Genomic DNA, 21,187 nt, shown 5'->3' on the forward strand with positions numbered 1-21,187 from the left:
TTTATTTATTGAATTTTGATTTGATTCAACTTGACCTTTAACAACTCACATCATTACGATCGACGGAAAAAAATTAATACGATTAATATTTTACATGAAAATTCAAATTCTTGCCTCAGCTAAAATGTTCTCTGAGGTAAAACTGGAGTATAGTGTCATGATGGCAGGTCAAGTCTTTTCTCACTTGGCTTTAAATAGAACCAACAGAGGGCAGCATTATGACTTTTCTTTTTTGGACATTTATTTATTCATTCATTCATTCATTCTACTTCTCTGGCTTTCTCCGCTGTTCAAATGTGTTCCTCATGATTTTCCCTCAGGTGCAAAGGACTGAGTAATATGTAGTTTGATGAGAATGTCGTTGTTTCCTTTGTGAAATCAACTTTTCGGCAAATTTGCTACCAACACTAAAAAGTGGCTCTATTTATCTTAGCTGGAATTTTGCAAGCGACTACTTGGATGTAAAATTTGGGCCTAAAAAACAAGACAAGGAAAGTTATTACCTAAAAGTACCCTGAACGTGGAAATAAATCAAACATTCTCTTTGCTTCAGTATAACAATGTTATTGTCCAAGTCCACTCATAGGTCTTGTCCTTTTGTTTCTTAATATATTTAATATATTCCATTTATTGAATGACCTGCAGGCAATTCATTTTTACAGAGAGTCTAGACAACTCATTACAGGTTGGATGGCAACTGACAGGGTGCAAACTGGTTTAGGGCAAGTGGAATTAGTTTTTCATTCAATTTGCAATTAAAAACGTTATTAAAAACATTATTTCTGTTTCAAAATGTACCTTCCTAAGCCTGCTTTGTTTTAAACCTACTAATGGGTGCGCAGGAACAGGGCTTTTCTCAGGATTGATCCATTTATTCTTTCACATACTACGATTCTTACATCTTTAAGTGCTTACGTCTTGATTGCTGCACAATCACCTGACAAGCTTTGAAAAGTTGCACTCCAGAACACAGTTTAACCTCTGCTAGGTATACATGTTAGCAAGCACTAACACAGATATTGTGGAAGAATATCACATACTACGACCCTATTCAGTATGTACACATTTCATTCAGGCGATCCTAAATGACACTTGGTCACATATTAAGTGCTGAACAGCTTTACCGTAACCTTGGATGTAAATAAAACCTTTTTTAGACGACCAGTGACATTTTCTCTTTCTGAAGTGTTCTATTAACGTGTGGCAGTGTGATATTGCTGCTGTTCCTCTTCACTGTCAAGCTTATTTTACCTAAACTGGCCTTGAGGCCTCCATGCTCTTGAAACTGGTCAGTGAGGTCATACCATACTCGCCCACTATCTTTTCACCACATAACATCTTATTCAATGTTCAATGTTATGTCAATAGATGTGTTTTCCTTTCACTGTGAAATCCTTTTCCAGGGTACCAACAACTAAAGTGAGACACACCTTTTTTACTCTGAGTCTGTGTTTGTGACTTCAACAGTACAATGACTCGAAATGATTCACAAGTGGGAACATAAGTATGTGTGCGTGCATGTCAACATATCATTGTCACAGTTGGTTTCTTATAGAAGCTAGTTTTTACCACTACAGTGAAGGCGTCACACCCAAAGCCTCAAGGATGTACACGGTGTATCTGAGCTTATATTGAAGAAATTTTACACATGTTGTGGTGATCTGGGATCCAGCAAGCAGCTACGACAACGCTATCATCCCACTTCCTTCTGCTTCACGTTTCACCTATTGCAGCTATAAAGAAACAACAGCAAAGACAACATCTTTTCCTTTGTAATGTTTTATGTTTTCGAGAGACAAAATGAATGGCCATTAAAATTAAAAATTGCTAACAAGCTACCCAAAGCTCGCAACATTTTGTAATGCACAGTAACTTTGCAATGCAGAGAGCTTCTTGCCTCTCATCTTCAAAACTGACTGCAGACAGATGACAAGTACAGATGATAACATTACTTTGTTAGCTATTCCTCTCTCTCTTTTTTGTGGTTATTTGGTCTTTGGTCTTAATTTGTCAATTATTGGGCCTAAAATAACTTTTTTTTTTTTTTTTTGTGGCTGTGCAATGTGTCAGCGACAACATTAGTGTTACATGTTTCACTGAAACTCACATGAAATGATCACAGACAAGCCAGACGTGACAGAAAAATAAGCCTCTTCACATTACTGCCAAATGTTGTTGTTTTTTTTTTTTTTGCTTTTGGGCTGATACTTCTCTCTGTTCCTACCTAGGTGTTATTCGACTCTGCAGAAACAGTAAAACTGCACTTATTTTATTCAGGTGGTGTTACATGTGTGAGGTGAGACAAACTGTGAGACCGTAGCTCGCGGTCTTTACAGAATGGCACCCATTGTTCAATGAATCATATGTTATTTGAAATTAAGGATTTTAGAGAGAAAACAAAATAAAAATAAAAAGAATCTATAAAAGCAGTAGCTTGTTTGACAGGTTTAATTCTGCTAGTTTGATTTTACCTTCACATAGTGGAATTCAGAGGTTGTTCAGGTTAGACTGAATCTGTCATAATCTCAGACGGGGACAACGACGACAACAAGTTCAACCGAAAACACTGCTTTGTTCTTGTCCCTTTTTAGAAAGACAATCTAGGTAACATAAATGAGTTATTACAGTGCTGTCTTTTTGGGAACACGGACCAAGTGGTATAAATGATTGATAGGCTTCTTCACTTGTCTTTCAGCTCACAAGGGCCCCTGTCTGTGTCAGCCTTCTAGCTGAGATATAAGAATAATGTGTCACCGGTCTCCACAGGTTCTTCCGAAACTCTCCGCCTTATGATTCATACTTCATCTCACCTCTGTTTGCCACAAGCACAAACTAATGCTTCAGAATAGCGATTAGATGACTTTAACCCTTCTGTAATGTTGACAACAACAACTCTCTCCTGGTTATAATTAAAGTTTTACACTGACTGTCTTAAATTGCCTGAGGGCAGAGCACATTCCCTTCACTTTTATTTACCTGACACAAAACAACCTCATGTTTAGTGTTTTAAAAGAGGCTATTCAATGTGTTTCACTTGTCTTCATTCATAGCTGTAAACATTATGTCTTGTAAATATTAATGTTAAGCTGTTGTTCCTACAAGTTTAGAAAGTCTGAAGTGTAAAAATTGTACATGGATGAAGTAATGGTGCATGCAGGGGATTTTCCATATAGGAGAGGCTATTTCAGTCGTCGTCTTTACCCTTTCCATCAATATGTAAATCATGTCAGCAACTGGAACGCCATAAGCCCCTTCCCTGACCATGTCTGTCTTTCAACAGCCCCCTTAGAGCTTTCATGGATGACCTGATGATGATAAGTGCCCCAGTGCACGGCTGCAATTGGCTCCTCTGAAGGCCTTGGGAAGCTCATCAGCTGGACATGGCTGTTCTTCAAGTGAGCAAATTCCAGGTGTTGGCGGGAAAAAGTGTCGGAGTAATTTTGCTTCTCCCTAGGAGGCACAGACATTCATCCTTCAACGACTGCTCTGTCAGAAGCCCGGCCAAGACCTTGAATGTCCATACAGGTGACTGGCTGGCAGTCACAGCCGTGGCAGGTGGTAGTGGGCACGAGAAGGAATGTCAGAGCGATTCAAAGCCCGGACTTTGACAACCTCCCATTTATCCTGCTGTCAACTACTGGGGGGTGTGAGACGTAAACTGCTTTCTATTTCTGCACATGGCAGGTCCTGCCACAAAGCCAGAACACAATTGTTTTATTTGGGCACACGTAGAAGGTTAAACTCTCCATTAGCATCCTGAAATTCTTCATTGGCCCCATTCACTGATTCATTCATTGGTGAAGCTTTAGCTTACAACGCTCCAGTACCCCTTTCATTAGTGTTGTTTTTTGACTTGGTATTCACACATGAAGCAATCTCAATGAACTTGAGAGTATAATATGCATTTTTTTTCTCTTTACGGCAACAGCATATTGTTAGATCTGCCCTTCCTCCCGTCAGTTGTAACAGTTCCTTGTCAATCATCTTAACAGTTGAATACCTTGAAGTGGGACCCATAGCCTGCAGCAGAGTTACACTGCCATCTGTTATGCTGGTTTAACACAGGAGGTGTTAATAAGGCGAAGTGCAAACACCGACAGTCTGCAGTTAAAAATGACGATGTTGGCTGTGTTCAAACAGGTCTTGTCTGCTGAATATGTTTAGCTTCACTGTTCTTTCTCTCTAGCTGATTTTTTTTCAGTTGTTTTCAATTTGTTATGAGTTCCAGACATTGAAGCCACAAGCCTTAGTTTAATAAGCACAACCCTGTTCACTGCTGGCAGCAACCATATGACATACAACAGCAGGAAATGGTCCCGTAAAACATCCCAAACATCACTGAAAAGACAATTCTACATAAAGGGGGTTTATTGATGTAAGCCTTTCTTTTACACACATGGTCACACACCAACAATTTGCCTAGAGTGCCTCTTTGATAGTTAAACTTACCATAATCTGCTGCCACAATCACACTTACAGTAATGATCCACAGGGTTGGTAAACATTTTTAATCACAATTAATGTGGGAATTTGTAGTTAGTTTTGCAATATGTAAAATTAAGGCCCATTTCTTGTAGTACATCATTTCACCAGGAGATGGCATTCAACTCCATGTAATAAGAGACGACAGCTTTTTGTCTTTTTTTAATCAACCACAGCACAATGTTAGGTAACATCCTAAAGAGTCTTTGAACTGTCATTTTGAGTATCAAGGCTGAAAGGCTTAACAATGAGCAGTAACTACAAACAGAACTGTGTGATTTATATTATTTAGTGGATGAGAAAACGTACATTTGACCGTGGTAGTTCAGTCAAATGTGGTAGCCTATTGTAAATTTCTAAAATCCCTGCTTTTCAGTAAAAAAAAACAGTAATAAAAAAAGTTTGCGGGTAGTAAAATCTGTCATAATCATGGTCATACTGAGCTTTGTTTAAAAAAGATACTAAATTGAAGGAAAAAAAACTGTATATGATGCAATCTCAAACTCCAATTTTGCATTTATACATTGTCTTTAGATATTAAGTCCTCAATAACTCAAAGCAAACATTTGCAAGTCTTTAATCAAGTGGAGAGAGTAAGACCTTATCTCTGGCTGAGAAGATGAGCAAGGCACTCTGCCACATGGCGTGTGGTTGGCTGGGTGAAGATTGTTATCCCACTGTTGGCAGCTTTAGAGGAGATGCCTTCCAATCAACACTCAGGGAGTAAAAGGCTCTTATACCTAGTGAGTGTCCTCAGGAAGCACAATCTGAACGGCATATGCTTAATAATAATAATAACACAATATCTGGCCAACTCTATCTATCTGTCTGTCTGTCTTTCTGTCTGTCTGTCTATCTATCTATCTATCTATCTATCCCACCTTTGTGAGCATAATTGATTCTTTCCAGCTTCCCACACCAGCTTAAATGCATACATTTTCCCCAGAAGGTTAAAAAAATCCCTGCAAACATTAAAAGCTTTGGAATTGGGAAAAAAAAAAACATCTCAACTCCTACCACCAGCTCTGTTACTCAGACTGATATGCCAGGAGGGTGAATGTGAGCTATATCATTACATGCTGCAGTGGACAAGTGAATGTATTAGCAGCCTTGGAATTCCCCAGCTGCTTATTAATTAGCAAGCTGTGTGTTGGTGGAAATAATTAGCAAGGAAAGGTTACTGCAAGCTAGCGAGCTAGGCTAGTGTTAGTCAGGGAAACACCTTGTTCACTGTGAGCCTCTGGATTTGCTTTATCAGTGTGCCAAATGCCATTTTGCCAGGCCGTCAGCTAAGCAGACAGCATGCACTGACAAGTGGAAGTGAGCTGGCTAATCATATAGTGTGTGCAGTAGTGAGGTGATTAAAACGTGCTGTTTGTTTTCTGAGCTGTCTATCTGGCACATAACGGTGAATAAATATATAATTGTTTTGTCTGTTTTCTATTTGTATTTGACTTCCAGGCGTAATCAGCCAAGAACTTGCAACTTAAATGATCCTTTCAGTGATTTTCAGCCTTGTTTCCATGTATTAGTCATGGTGCTGGCATGCGTGTAACGCCCACAACACTTTGCCAGTGTTCTCTGTAGCAGCCTGGTTTACTTCCACCATCAACTGACGTATCAAGGACTACAGGGAGGGTTTGAGTTTCATTCTCTCTCCGCCTGGTGGTATCACGGCACAGTCTGACTTCAGAACTGCATTTTGGATGGCCAATCAACTTCTCAGCTTATCTGCACGAGAGAACATTATGAAATACTTTCCATTGTACATCATGTTGTTTGACTCAAAGCAGTGGATACACAGCTGAGGAAATGCAAACGAGAGAGGAGATGAGGCTCAGGCTGCCTCTCGTGCCCACCTGGCAGCACAAGCAGTGCTAGCCATGATGATGAGGACTTATTTTTTTTCAATGACTTCTAGTCTAACCAATTCAACAAGAAGACGATGAAGTGGCTTTTCACAAACCCAGCTCCGAACATGATTGGATAATTGGTGGCGCACACACATTTCAGCGTCACTTTATGAGAATTATACAGTGTTGAGCGATGTTATCAGCTCTCAGTCATTCAAAAGAATTGGATTTTTCGCCACTGACTCATCACTGATGTGCAGTGCATGCCGGTACATGTAGGCACTGCGAGACAGGCTCTCTGAGCTGGAGAACAATGTTTTCTCTGTCAGTATGAGTGGCACAGAGGTGGTTACACTGTATCTTCAATAGACTACAGATACTAGTGGCATAGATTGGATACATGTCCACATAAGTAGCAGCGTTTTTTTTTCCTTTAATTGTCAGCTTAATCTACAAGCCCTAAAAGCTGGGGGTGATTCTTCATCACAGTGAATACTCAACAAAACAAAGAAATTAGGGTTGATTATGTTTTTAAATACCTGAGAGTAGCTATTGACAGAGTATGGGTGACATAATCCAATTTTTTTTAGTAAAATCAGATAGAAATGAACAGCCTACAGTATGTTTTTTTTTGTGAGTAGCTGATTATATACTCAGACTCCTATTCTCACCTCTGTCAAAGCTTAGCAGGTGTACAGCTCCACTTCTATTAGCATCTAACAAACCCCAAAGCCCGCTTCCACGCAAACACAATCTGGAGAGATATTTTCTTCATATCCCTCAGAAAACAAATGCCACATACATCCGCCTTGGGAAACGCACACTGTAAAGCTCAGAATCCAGCCTGCAGCCTGTTTCCTGAGGAACTCACACATGGTTCGTGGCTCTCATCACCTGCACTAAGGATAGTTTACTTCAGGGAAGCTGCAGTGACATCCGTGCTGCTGCAAAACCGAGAGCAGGCAGATCCAGCTAGCAGCAATGATGCCCCCTAAACAACACCAACAAAAGTGACACTTCCTCGAGCGAGTGTGCAGACACCTGTAGGTGTCTCTTGTCCTTGACACTCTGAAATTGTCTCTCGCTTTTAATGCCAGCTGAATATTTTTGGACTGGGGAAATGGAGTTTCTGCTAGATAGAAGCCAACAAGAGAAGTAGTATTTTAAACTTTTGATAAATACTAAAATAGTTCACTGTGTATATGCCTGAACAATTTAACGAAAGAACATCTTTAGATATTCTTGATTAAAATGGTTGATATTTTGAATCAAAACGGCACTTCTTTGAGCATGTTTTATTTCCTGACTAATCCAAAATGTTAGCACAAACATGTCATAAATAATATATGGTCATTTGAATAAGTCAGCTCTCATGAAAACTGTGTCCCTGCTAAAGATAAATTTGGCCACTTTTCAGTCAGCAGCCCCATGACCTGGATGTTCTGCTTAGGTTTAGCCTGTTTAGATGACCAGCGCTTGTCCTTGGCCTACTTTTTGGTCAGAGGCATACCACAGAGCCAAAAGACTATAGTCTTTAAGCAAAGCGGCACAGGAGGATGGAGACAACATATTTATGGGTGAGTGCTCTTCCAAGTCTTAGAAAGGATTATTATAATGGAGGTTTGTGGATGTACATCAATGAGAATGCTCTCAGTATTCAAGCTTGTCCACAGGGAGAGCTTTTTCTCTTTGCTACTTCTAGCATGATATATTTTTAACAGCGTGTGTGACTGTGTGTGTGCATGTGTGGGTGTAGCAGAGGCGATGGAAGGTTTGAGTGTTTAAGATGTATGCTTTGTCCTCATTTACATTATTATCAATATCATGCTGTTTTTCTGTAACTCAGTTTTGGTGCCAATTAAAGCTTACACTGAGCACAAACGTGCAAACATCAGAAGAATCATAACTTTGAGAACGTGAGAAATACTCAGGTTTTGGCAAAGGAGATGTGAGCGCAGAGCTCTTTGCTCACTCGAGAGCAGAATTATATAATCTTGTATACAGGTCAGCCATATTAGGATTATCTTCTGAGAGAAAACATGTGCTACGTATATGGCCCATATCTCAAACAATCCCTTTCATATGTATAAAAACTCTCATATTTACCATTTACACTCGTGAATGTACATAGACAGCTGTCATAGTCACCAGATTACCTCACACACATACTTGCATTAATTACTAATGCATTCCTATAAACATGATTTACTTCCAGTTCCCCACTGAAATATTTACACACACATAAAATGTTCTTGAATCCATTTCTGAAATACACGGAAAATGTTTTCACCTTCATATATGGACACTTTTCACTCACATATTGGTTTACATTTTGTTTATGTGAGAGGTTTTTCAGTTTAGTGGTGAAAGAGGAAGCTGTCAAGAGTGCTGCTGCACAAAGCATCAACTCAATTAAAAACAAAAAGACACTTCACATCACAACAGATGTGATACATAAAGTGGAAATAAATCTGTGACATTCACAGATGATCTCGTAAACCTGTTTCAGCTGGTAAATCTACTGTAGTACAACACAGCACAGGAACACACTACAATACACAATAACATCATACTGCAGAGTGAAGCACTGATCACAGTAGAGATTTTTTTTAAATTCTGAAATGATTAGTTGATTGATTAGTTGGTTGACAGAATTAATAAGCAATTTTAAAATAGGTTAAAGGGGACATATTATGCTTTTTTGTAATTTTCTGTTATTTACATATTGTTATGATGTTGGATCTATTGCTAAACATAGTCAAAGTTCAAAAACTTGAGGTTAACATATGTAGAAATGCTTCCTGCAAGACTTCAACCTGCTCTGAACACTTAATTTGCTACATTTTTTTTCTGTCTCAACCAAATTCTACTCTTTGATCCTTCAGTAACTTTGCTCATGGTGAATTTGCACATCTTTCTACTCCTACTCAGCCTCGTTGCATTTTTCAAATTTTTAAAAATTCAACAACTTTGCACACTTGTCTAATGTATATAATATGTTATCCTGGTTATATTTTATTATATTCATAGTGTTTTTCTCCTATATTATTGTATTGAGCTACTTTATTTAATTTTGTTATTTGTTGTGTTTATTTTTCCATAGATATATTTCTCTCTTCTAGTGTTGATATGTATATTTACTGTGTATTTACTGTTCCCGTGCAATGCTTGGATAACCTGCTGCTGTAACTCAAGAATTTCCCAATTTGGAATCAATAAAGTACACCTATCTATCTATCTATCTATCTATCTATCTATCTATCTATCTATCTATCTATCTACCTACCTACCAACCGTCCTACCTACCTACCTTACTGACACAGATGTTGACGTAGTTTTTTCTACCTTGCTGACGAGCTGATGTCATCATGCATGCTCATCAATGGCCGTCCGTTCCGTAGCCTTTGTTACTAAGGTTTTTCCGGGTGTTGTTTGCCTTTTCCACTCTCATATTGCGGATCAGATTTCGGCTCGAACATGTACGGATGTACTTTTTATTGTGTAAAGTACAAGAAAAAATAGTGAAATCCAACTGCTACAGTTTATTTCATGGTTTGTTGATGTAGCCTCTGAAGCTGACGGAAGTCTCCTGAGGGGCAGCTCCTAAGAGCTTGCCAATCAGTACAGAGTGGGCTCCTCGAGAGGGTCACTATGAGTTAAATAAGGAGTTTTTTGAACTGTGAAACCTGCAAAGATATTCCAGTAGAGCCCCAGATTAAAAATATAGACTTGTAAACGTGCTTAATGTGTCCCCTTTAATCTTATTAGGTAATCTATCAAACAAAATTGGTAACCGTTTGTAGGTTTCAGTATCTCCAACGTGAGGGTTTGGAAAATTTCTGAATTTCATATAATTATAAAAATAATTCCTTTGTGTTTTTTAACCATTGTTCAGGCAAAATAAGCAACTGGAAGAGGGCACCTTGGACTCATTGTTGAAATAAATAAATAAATTACCATTAGTTGCTGCCCTAATTTTTTTACAAACAATATTTAAGCAAAAACATTTCAGTGTTGTTCCTTTGAGTGTTGTACTGCCAACACCGCCACTTGAAGGAACAATTAACTACCAGGTCAAGACTCAACATTGCCATTGTAATAGAATTAAATGTGCTCTAAGCTGCAAATAAAAGCAATAATAACTAAATCTTATTCTAAATCTAAATCTTATCTTTTTTTAAATAAGTCCTGAGATACTGACAGAATACTCCGATGTCTGAGACATGTTGGAGAGTTTTTCTGCATGATGTGGTTGTAAATGATTGTCTATGAAGTTAAACCTTTCTACTGCTCCAGAATATTATATGTTGCTAAATATATAACAAATATGGCACATGTTGAACATAACTAATAATTGCTTATATTGTTTATTTGTTTGAGAGTACAAAATATTCATATTGTAAACACCGACTTCCTGAGAGATTCATATCATCATGCACTGTTTATACATTCCCTGCATTCACACTATTTTCTTCTCTCTCTCTATTTATAATTGAGAACAGACAGAGATACTCTCTTAAAAGATCAATCTTCAACCTTAGGTTGCAGTCCTTTAGTCTTTCTATGTATAATAAATAGAGTTGTCAGAAGGCATCAAAGGCTAGTGGGAGATATTAAACATTATATGACGGTGAAATATTGCTTTAACTACCTCTGCTGGAATCTCTCAGGATATCTCATTAAACTGCTGTCACATTAAGCTACTATCTCGCTTCTAACAAGTTAAGTTTGTGGTTTATCAGCTCAATATGATTCAAAATATGATGATCAAACGCCTGAAAAACAGAATAACTAGTCTAGAGTGTGGACTACCAGGTATGTACTGTGATAGAGTGGTGATAAGAGTAATTGTGGTCTTTACATGTAATTACACAGCTTGGCATTTATGAAAGCATGGCTGCGAGTGTATTTAAAACACTTGCCATCTGTAGAGTGTGGCCATCTGTGGATGTAAGTGTCTGTGTTTGTTGTATGTGCGCCATACATTTTTTGATCAAAGCCTCTACTCTTCACCCCGGGGAATAAATGTGTGTTCATCATTTAGAATTGCTTTATTGCTGCACCATTGCTCCGGCATTGTGGGGAGCTGGAAGTGGGGGATGAGGTGGGGTGCGGGGTGGATTTGTACAATTATAGAACTGATGATGCAAAGACACTGAAGTGCACATTCCCCCTTACACGAGCCCCGAGTGGTACGGTCCACCGTCTTAAAGGCAGAGTGTACAGCTGATACATTTTTACACCATTTTATTTAAAGTAAACTAAATAGTGAACATTGTGATACGGAGTGCTAGAAAACACATAGTTATTTAGGTTGTACATAGTTGGTAGTAGTTTTAAAATCACATGGTGAGTCACGTGGATATGTAGTAATAGTTCAAATAATCTTCATCATTCCTGGTGATTACTTATTTAAAATCTGACTGTCTTTCATGCTTCTCTGCCCCAATGAAAAATGAACAGACACACCCACACACCCACACAGATAGTGATGCACAGGAGTGTAAATCCAATGCAGAGTTCCTTACTAAGCCCTCAGCACTACAACGGTGACCATATGACAACAACAAGCCTTCCTATTGCCATGGCAACAACTGCACCATTGCTAAGGCAACAGCTGCAGAGTGCTACAACAAGCAGAAAACCCTTCATGCATTTTCAGTCTCATTATTTCATCAGGTTAATGCGAATTCCTGCTGTTTCGGTCTTCTTTAAGTCTATCTCGCGGTGCTTCGTGTTTTCTCTTTTTCTCTGTGATGCATATGTAATTCACACTCTCCTCCTCAACACATTTTCTTTCGGTCTAATTCCTTCTGTCTACACACACACACACACACACAGAGACACACACACACGCACGCACTCACCCACTCTCCCTCTCCTTTTCTCGCTCCTTCACTGTCCCCTCCCTCAGTTCTTCCTCTCCATCCTCTGCTGTTTCGCTGTCTTATTCTCTGTTTTCTCTTTTTTCCCTTTTCTTTCCACAGTGTGAACCCTCCCTCTCCCCCCCCCCTCTTTTTTTTTTAAATCCCCACCACCTCTGCTTTCCATCTCCATCATCCCTTTCTTCCATCTCTTTTTTCATATTCATCCCCTTTTTCCCTTCTTTTCCACCGTTTCTCTCTTGCCTCGGACACAAAAAAAAGCGGATATACTCTCACCTTCCCTTTTCTCCACTCTTTCTCTCTCTCTCATACTAAATTCCGAGACCACCCTCTCTCCTCTCCTCTCCTCTCCTCTCCTCTCTCTTTCTTCGCTCCCTCTCTCTATTTCCCTGTGGCCCTCCCCCTCCCTTTTCATGTTTCCCCCTCCCTCCATCCTCTCTTTCCCTCGCTGGTTCAGTTAGTCAAAGAAGAGATTCACGGAAGGAGAGAAAAGGGGGGAAAGGCAGGACGAGAGTGAGAGCGCAGGAGTGGGGCAGGCTGGGGAGAGGGGTGTGGGGTCTCAGCCCTCTGTCGTGGGGGGTTGGGGGGGTTGAAATACACCCCAATATTTCGCTCCAAATACCATGGACTGCCTCTGCATTGTGACTACAAAGGTAAGCTTATCTGTTGTTCATTACTCTGGCTCAGTGAGTGTGTGTGAGAAGGAGTGAGAGGTGCCACAACTGTATCTGAAAACAGAGGAGAAGAAACTCATCTTTCTGCCCGTTATTAAGGCATCTACATGCCCTTTCTTCTTCTATAAGACACAAACATTCTTCTATCTTTCTGTCTTTGTGCTCTTTTTTGGGGGGGGGGGTATCTGTATGTTTCAGAAAAACCTCTGGGTGAGCTGGGCTACCTGAGAGGTGTGTAGACAGCATACTCTTTGATATTTCCCTCTCTGGATGACCCTCTCTCCCACTCTCTCTGCATCTCCTACTCTGTGTCATGCTTTGCAAGTGTATAAACAGGGTCTGGCTGACCTGCGTGGATGTAGTAGGAGCAAGAGAGAGCCAGTGCTCGGGTTGCTTGTGCAGGGCTTTTGTGTCACGCCGGAGCCGCAGAATATGTCAGGGAGAGACCATGGCAGGGCACTCTGCATGCTAATCTCCTCATAATATTCAGCTGCTTTCTCTTCACCTCGAGAGTGGGCACACGTTATAGCTACCCACTATGCGTCCGCACACATCTGCCTCTCACACACACACAGGATATGAGCGTTGTGTTATATCATACACATGTGCTCAGCGTCAGACCTCAACGGAGGCAGTCCTAGTCAGGAAATTGGCAAAAAAAAAAGGAAAAAAAATGAATAAAATGAAAAATGAAAGAGCATTTGTGTCTTACAGACCTTCTCTGGGGTCAGATTGTTTGTTCAGACGGCTGCTTTCTTTCCGCCAACCTTCAAAAACCCTGGTGGACATTACACAGATTCAAAAACAGGTGAACAATGTACTGTAGCAGCTGTACCTGAATGCAGTTCCTGGCAGGAAGTGATGACACAAAGTGGGAAATACACACACACAGCACTTCTTACAGCTGTGTGAAGATGGGGATGGCTTGAAATTTTTTTTTGCATGGACTCGCTGTGTGTAGAGCAGACGTAAATACAGGTGGCCCTTTCAAATGGATTACATAAATTTGTGCTTAACTGTGGCACATTACATTCATTTGCTCGTCAACCTCTCAGTTTCCTTGGCAACAGAGATTATTGGTCAGTTAAACATAGATAACTAGGTGCAGTCAGATAGGCAGGGAGACAGTATTTCATGTTGTGGAAAGCTTACATTCAATCAATTCAATTTCATTTATATAGTGACAAATCACAACAGAAGTTATCTCAGGGCACTTTTCACACACAGCAGGTCAAGACTGTACTCTTTCATTTACATTCCCCCATGAGCAAGCACTTGGCACATTTTTGTTTTTATGGTATAGATACAAAACACAAGTTTTGATTTCTCTAATGAGCTAACTTGCTGATACTGTAAGCGCCTGTTGGTTCTTTAAGCCTATTTTTGTTACCTAACACGAAGCGGTGTGACAAATTCTTTGTGAGAGAAAAAAAAAAAAAAAGAAGAAGAAGAAAATGTCAAGGTATCTCTGGAAGCCTTGAACATCAGTCCCTCATGCATCTTATTTGCCTCGAGTGTGACTCACTGAGTTAGCTGAGGAAAAAAATAAACACTTTAAGTGAAGGACCACAGTTGGTAACAGTGGATATTTCACCAAACTTGTTCCAGAATCACTATCAAAGTGAGAAAAAAAACTTCTGCCAAGATATTGTGAGACAGATGGTCAGTTTATAAGGAGGAAAGTTAGTGCACAAAAGTGTGTAAAGGGATGCACTAACTGATTGGCCAAGCAGGTCCGATTAAATTGTCATTACAGTACACTATAACTTTAAAATACAAGCTATGATGACCATTTCACATTAGCAAAATCCGCTAAACCTTTCGTATCCAGCACTGTTAAGTTAATAAAAACTTAAAAACAAGAGAACTGTGGATTCACTCGTTTTTACGCTGTGAAAATTTAACTCGATCACAGGTCGGATTTGTCAAAAATCTTGGTGTATTCCTTTAAATGTGAGTTATTAAACTTTAATGGAGGCTGGCTGCATTGCAGGTGAGGAGTGTGACTTGCCATCATGTAGCAGATGATGGCTGAGCTGTTCCCTGGGTGAGCTGTTCCCTGACACCCACATACTATAGAACAGGTTATGTGAACAATGTTGTTTCCCCCGAGCAGGCCTGTGCACAAAGTTTGGCTGTGTGGGTGAAGCCACAGTAAGCCAACGAGTGACAAATATCTGATAACAATTAGCGAACCAAGTTGTGCTCAGTCTTGCTTTAAGTTTTGAAGAATAGCAGCTTGAGTGACACAATACAAGTATGCTCTTCCAGGCCATCTTTAAGACTTAAATGGCATCCCCGATGAGTGTGTTGGGTATTTTGGTAAAAAAATCACCTAAACCCTGAATTTCCAATGATCTGTACTGTAATAAGAGGACCTACGATAACACTTTCTGATAGCAACTGAGGCAGAAGTGCAATTCTAAGAGGAAAACTAAAGAGCGCTTAAAGTGAGCCCTTTTGTATTAAAGAGGAAGTAATTTTATTTGAACAGGAGTTTCTTGTCCTCGAGGCAATTCAGGGAAAATTAGACGAGTGAGTATTTAGTTTTCCTTTATAATACTAGTATGATCTTTGCACATCTGTCTACTGACAAGTTCCATCTGGCTTCCATAAAAATCTAAGTAACATTGTTTTTTATTTCCTAAACCTTCCAAAATGCTTGAAAAATGCGTTAAGCGGGACATCAGTATATTGTCCATCATTTTTGTAATGACATCCAACTGGCTGAAAATCCATTATAGGTGAAACTATCACATGAAAAAACTTAACAAATACTGCTAAGGTCATGTTAAGTCATCGTGTCTGGTGTAGCTTTCAATTTCATTTAATTTATTAGCAAATGTTTTAGTAAACGCCGTAGTAGTACCTGTCAAAACAGATGACCAAGGAACACTCAAGAGTTTCAATGCTTTTCTCCCGAGTGTCGAATTGGGCTTTTAAGCAGCTTATATAATTTTTCTGCTCCTTCCTACACTCAAATCTCCCAAGAATTAAATAATAAATTGCAACATATGACATCAATCCATCAAACAGAACAGAAGTGTCATTACATAACATTTAGAACTGTAATATTAGGGCATATCAGCTTGAGGAGACGTCACAGGGTTTATATTTGGTTGCAAGCCTCACAATATCTTTGACTCTCGTTCCTTGTACTGCACTAAGTCAGAGAAGAACAGTTTGATGTTTGAGAGGAGAGAACAAAGGTGGCGCACACAGCAAAGCGACTTATCTTAACGCTATGATGTGTGATAGAAAATTATTGCGATATAGAATCAAGTCTCCTGTGTAGAAAGGACGTTAAGTAAATTTCTAACTCTTCTCCTCCTGCTTTGCTTGTCTTACAATCCTTTGATTATCACTCCTCTCCCTGTTGTCGCCCTCGTTCCACTTCTCTGCTCGCATATTTCCAATTCAGTCTTTCCACAATTCTGCCTCCTTCACCTCTGTAATCCCTCGCTCAGTCCACCCTCCTCTCTCCTTTATCTCATTTAACCCCCCCCCTCCCTCTTCTGCTTACGCTCCTCTTTCCTGCTCTCCACTCTCCAGCTTACCTTCTGCCCTGCTCTTCAGCACTTTCGAGGCTTCCCTAGTTAGTGCTCCTTCAAATAAATTATACATTTGACAAGATGTAGTCAAAGTCAGCAGCTCCATGTGCACATTATTGGCTTCACGTATGGCCACATGCTCTGACATGAACATCTTCTTCCCTGGAATGTGGTTTTAGCACTCACATTTATGATTATTTTTGTGCTGCCAGCTGTTCCTATAGTTCAATATATATCAATATTTATATGTTATGGATGTCTGTGTTCACACGAGGATGAAAAGCTTATGGCTGCTGCCGCTTGCTGTATTCCTGAGAGTCTCCAAAATGGAGTTGAGCTAAACCCTCCGCTCGCCACTCGGATGAAATCAAACAGAGCCTCCTCAGTATTCATTCGGCTCGTCCACAATTCAGCTCGTCTTAACAAGTGTCCATTCACCATACTGTGTGTGACTGTGTGTGACATACAGTTTAGTGTGCTGTGGGTCAGAATCCGGGATCGAGTGAGGAGCTCATATGATCTCCACTCAAGGGCACGGGCAATATCTCGTCCACGAGGCCTTTTGTATGCAGCCACAGAGACACTGATCCTGCCAAGTTGCTCCCATGGCACAGTAAAGTGAAGCAGGGCTTGCCCCGGCACGAGTCTGATGCCATGACTGCACAGCGCAGAGGTTTTGTAATGTCCGATGAGAAAAAAAAAAAAAAAAACCCCAGCAGAATCGAAGGGATGACGAGAGATGTGATTATGTACAGACAGATGTTTTTTTTTTTCCTCTGTCATTGTTTCTGCTCAGATGACAGTTTGCTTTTGTGCTCATGAAGAAATATCATACATTTTCTGTGGTCAGCTGCGGTTTTGTTTCGTCTTTAGGTACATATTGCACCACTCACCCACACATTGAGCCGCTTTCCTGAAAGAAAGCCACACACCTACATGAGAAGACAGAACTCCCACAAACAGCAGAGCATCCTGCTCCAGTACAAGGGGCTTCTCTGCACTGTGGATTGTAACTGCAGCCTTGCTCAAGCTAAGGAATTGGTGCAAGTTCACTTCTTAGAAAAACTTGTTGGATTTAGGTGGATGCTTGCTGTATGGTGCTGATTCTTTACTGCATGTGCTAAAGTCATACAGTGGCAATTGTTGTGAAAGGTGTTATTGCAGAGAATTTGCAAATTCTATCAGTGGTGACTCAGAAAAGCCAATCACTGCGGAGAGCTTTTTTTTTTTTTTCCAACGTATGTGCTCATCAGTCACTTTGAGTTAATGCTGGTGAGGGTTCACTTCATATTTGAGCTCATCAGTCCCTCTCTACGATGACGTGATGAAAGCTAACCTCCAGTCATTCAGCTGCTTTATAATGCCCACTACTACCCCCCCCCCCCCCCCACCAGGAACCTTAGCCAGCTAGGAGGCTGTTAAGAGCTTGTCTTTGTCAAAAGCACACAATACAATCTGTGCTCCACTCTTTTCTCACCGTCTTTTGCTTCATAGGCTCATCTGGTGGAGAGGCTGAGTAATGCCTTATCATTTCTTTTGAATCTAACCTTGAATGTTTAGGCACTATTGATGGATATTTCAGTATATATCACGATGTGATTAGGCCACCGGGTCATTCAGTATATTCACTGATTGCTATTGTTTTCATCTATTTAAAGAAAAAGCTTTAATTTCTCCTTCTTGAAGATTGTCCCTTTGTGGAATTGATTGATCACCATTTTGTTGATTTAACAATAAGGGAATCAGATGTGATATATGATAATCTGTTCGTAATATATATATATATATACACACACACAAAGAGCAAATACCTAGTAATCTAGTAAAAACAGGAATGAAAAAATCCTTGTATGTTAAAAACACAGCCTACTTGCTGTTCACCAGCAGACTGTGCTTACAGGCTCTGCCGCTTAATTTCAGTGTTTTGGCTGTCAGCATCACTGTCCGTCCTGAAATTGTCCATATGACAGGTGACAGATTAGATCCATCATGGGTTGTTTGGGTTGGAGACTTTGTCGTCTCACATCGAGTGAGAGGGCTAATGGCGAAACATGAGCCTGCTACGGTGGACCAGGAGGAGGACTGTGACTGACGGCCGCCCTGACACTGTAGGACATACTGACTGGACAAGAAACAGAACAAATCGTTGTGGTCATTTTGTAAATAAGACTGAGAAATAACTGAATCAATAAAGATGATGATGTATATTTAAAGATGTGGATAGATTCAATAGAGGAGGTCCTGTGGGCCTCATTATATAAAGATCTAAGGTCAAGGAGGGTCAACTTCTCACCAGGGCCTCCTGTAATAAAACACAATATAGGCATTTTGGTTAACGGAGTCAACTTAACAGTGTATGTCATGCAATTAGAGTGCGTTTGTCAATGTGTGTGTGTGTGTGAGGGGTGGGATTTTGATGCGTGTGAGTGCAGAAAAGAGGAAGGTAGACAAGACTTAAACAAGAATGAAGACAGTAGTGCTGATATCATCCATATGAATAACACATGCATTAGCCTTGCAAATGGGATCAGGTTTTCTTACAGTGCTGTGATCATATTTTTTTTCAATACAGCACACAATGACACCTTGTGGCACGTTCCTAAACTACAGCGCAGGAGTCCATGACAATCATGGCATGAGGCATATTGTCAAATTTCAGCTGCTAGTGTCATCCATGCGGGCAGCTAGATGCTACATTATGCTACATTAGCCTGGGCCTCAAAGTCCATACATAGTCTGTGTTCATGGGGGTTGAGGTCTTGTGTATTCCTTATAATTAATAGGAAATGGGCATCTGAAATGCTGGACCCTGTGTCAGTTATTCATGATCAGTCCCTTGTCACAGACTTTTGTAATATTGTCGTCTGAAATTCTGGTAATGAGTAAAGAAGACTTCCCAGAGTATCAGTCATACTTGAATTATTTTTGTAATTTCTCCCTCTAATGATACACCTTGCTGCCTACATGTATCACTTAAGCAATAAAGATGATAAAGTGAAGATTTAAATGAAAAACACAACATGAGCTAATGACATCGTGAGAGTTCAAACGGACACGCGCGCTCGAACTCGTCACAGTGATGTGCAAGCGCACATATTCTGTGTGATTTGTTTGTCTCTGGCTTTGTATCTTCATGTTCCTCTTATAGGTGATGTCAGTTGCCTAGCAACCAAGCAATCAGGGCCCGATTGTTGCCATGACAACATGGCAGGGGTATCATCATGGAGAGAATAGAGATGAAAGGAGGAAGGGAGGGAGAGAGGAGAGGAAAAGAGAGATAGGGAAAGAGAGAGAGAGAGAGTCCTGCCATTGAAGGGTGGTGATAATGTGAAGCCCACAGTGTGCAGGTAGGAGGATGACCTCTGTGTAGGCGGCGGCAGAGAATGCTCATGAATGCGGAGAATAGAAAATTAATGTTTGGTCTTATGCGGCTGGCTCCGCGGGTTACACAGCTTTTGACACTGTTCTAACAGCGCAGGCTTCATTCCAGATGGAAATGTCACGATGTGCTCCAGTTGTCTTTAGTCACAGACAGTGAAGCTGATGCAGAAGCCATAGCTCAGTGTGTCTCTGAGGTCCAGAGGGCTTTGGGCCTAACCTCTGCAGGTGTCATAACCCATCCATCACCCGATAGCAGTCCACTGTAAAGCAGTCCAATGGGGTCATGGTGCATTTACTCTGTTTATTCCCCTACTCAACTCTGCTTCCCTCTTAATACAGCTATGTAGCAGATAGAGATGGCGCCTGAGAAGGGAAATACACACAAGTACATCCTATTTGATGCCAATTAAGCTACTGCATGGACCATAATTATGTGTTGTGTAGAAGGATTGGTCAAGTGTCACCAAAGTCAGCCAGCAAGGTCTTCTAAAGAGTACCACTGTAACAACTGCACTTCAAGTCATACTTTTATTTTAATTTATTTATATTATAGTAAATATACTAAAATTTAGCTTAGCAGTCGCATAAACCACTGGGGTTTGTGTTACCTTTAGGCTTTCAGCTTTGTGGGGCGTGATGGAAATGTCCCAAAAAATCCCTATTTGTACCTTTCATAAAATATTTGACAGTTAACTACTGCTGTCATATTTATTTGATAACCTTAACACTCGATGTTACTTTTTGACAGTTGGCATAAAAATTTCACGGGCAAATCAGTCCAGTTAGGAACTATTTTGTTTCGAGTATAAGCGGCTGTCCCTTTAACACAAAGTTCGATCCGGCTCTGTGACTACCTCTGTAGCCGGCTTATTGGCCGAGCAACTCTACCCCCTACTCCGTGTCAACAGAACAGCGAGGCGGAATAAAGGCGCAACATTCCTGCCTTGACCAGGCTGTGTACTTTTTTAAAATATCTAATAAATATCTAGGCTCAAATTATTGCTCTAACTGTACACAGGAACTTTTGTGATTTTGTGACAAGTATACAGAAATACAATTTTTTACCATAAGTTTGTGAGAATTATTTCTTTCTTAAAGTATAAGAAAGAAATAATCACTATCATCGTATTGAATAAGGAAAAAAATCCTGAATGACAATTAAAGCGGTTTTTAGGCTTTTCATGATAATATTTTGCCTTTGATGTGAAATCATAGAAAGTTAACAATTATGAAATTCAGTGAACAGATCCATGTATGTACATCGGAGCACAAACAGTAGACCTGAAGTGTTTTGGGTAACCTTTTAACTTTTTAAAAAAATCATTTTCTCCGCCATTTAAACCTGTTAACACCTATTGTAG

The 21,187-nt window shown here is 40.1% G+C and overlaps 1 protein-coding gene across 7 annotated transcripts in view; it reads right to left on the minus strand.

Annotated features, from left to right (window-relative positions):
- The window catches only part of zbtb20 (zinc finger and BTB domain containing 20), a 102,651-nt gene that overhangs the window by 28,436 nt on the left and 53,028 nt on the right, over window positions 1-21,187 (minus strand). The gene's annotated exons all lie outside the window — the stretch shown is intronic.

The sequence above is a fragment of the Thunnus maccoyii genome, chromosome 13 (assembly GCF_910596095.1).
Source record: "Thunnus maccoyii chromosome 13, fThuMac1.1, whole genome shotgun sequence".
Classification (NCBI taxonomy): domain Eukaryota; kingdom Metazoa; phylum Chordata; class Actinopteri; order Scombriformes; family Scombridae; genus Thunnus; species Thunnus maccoyii.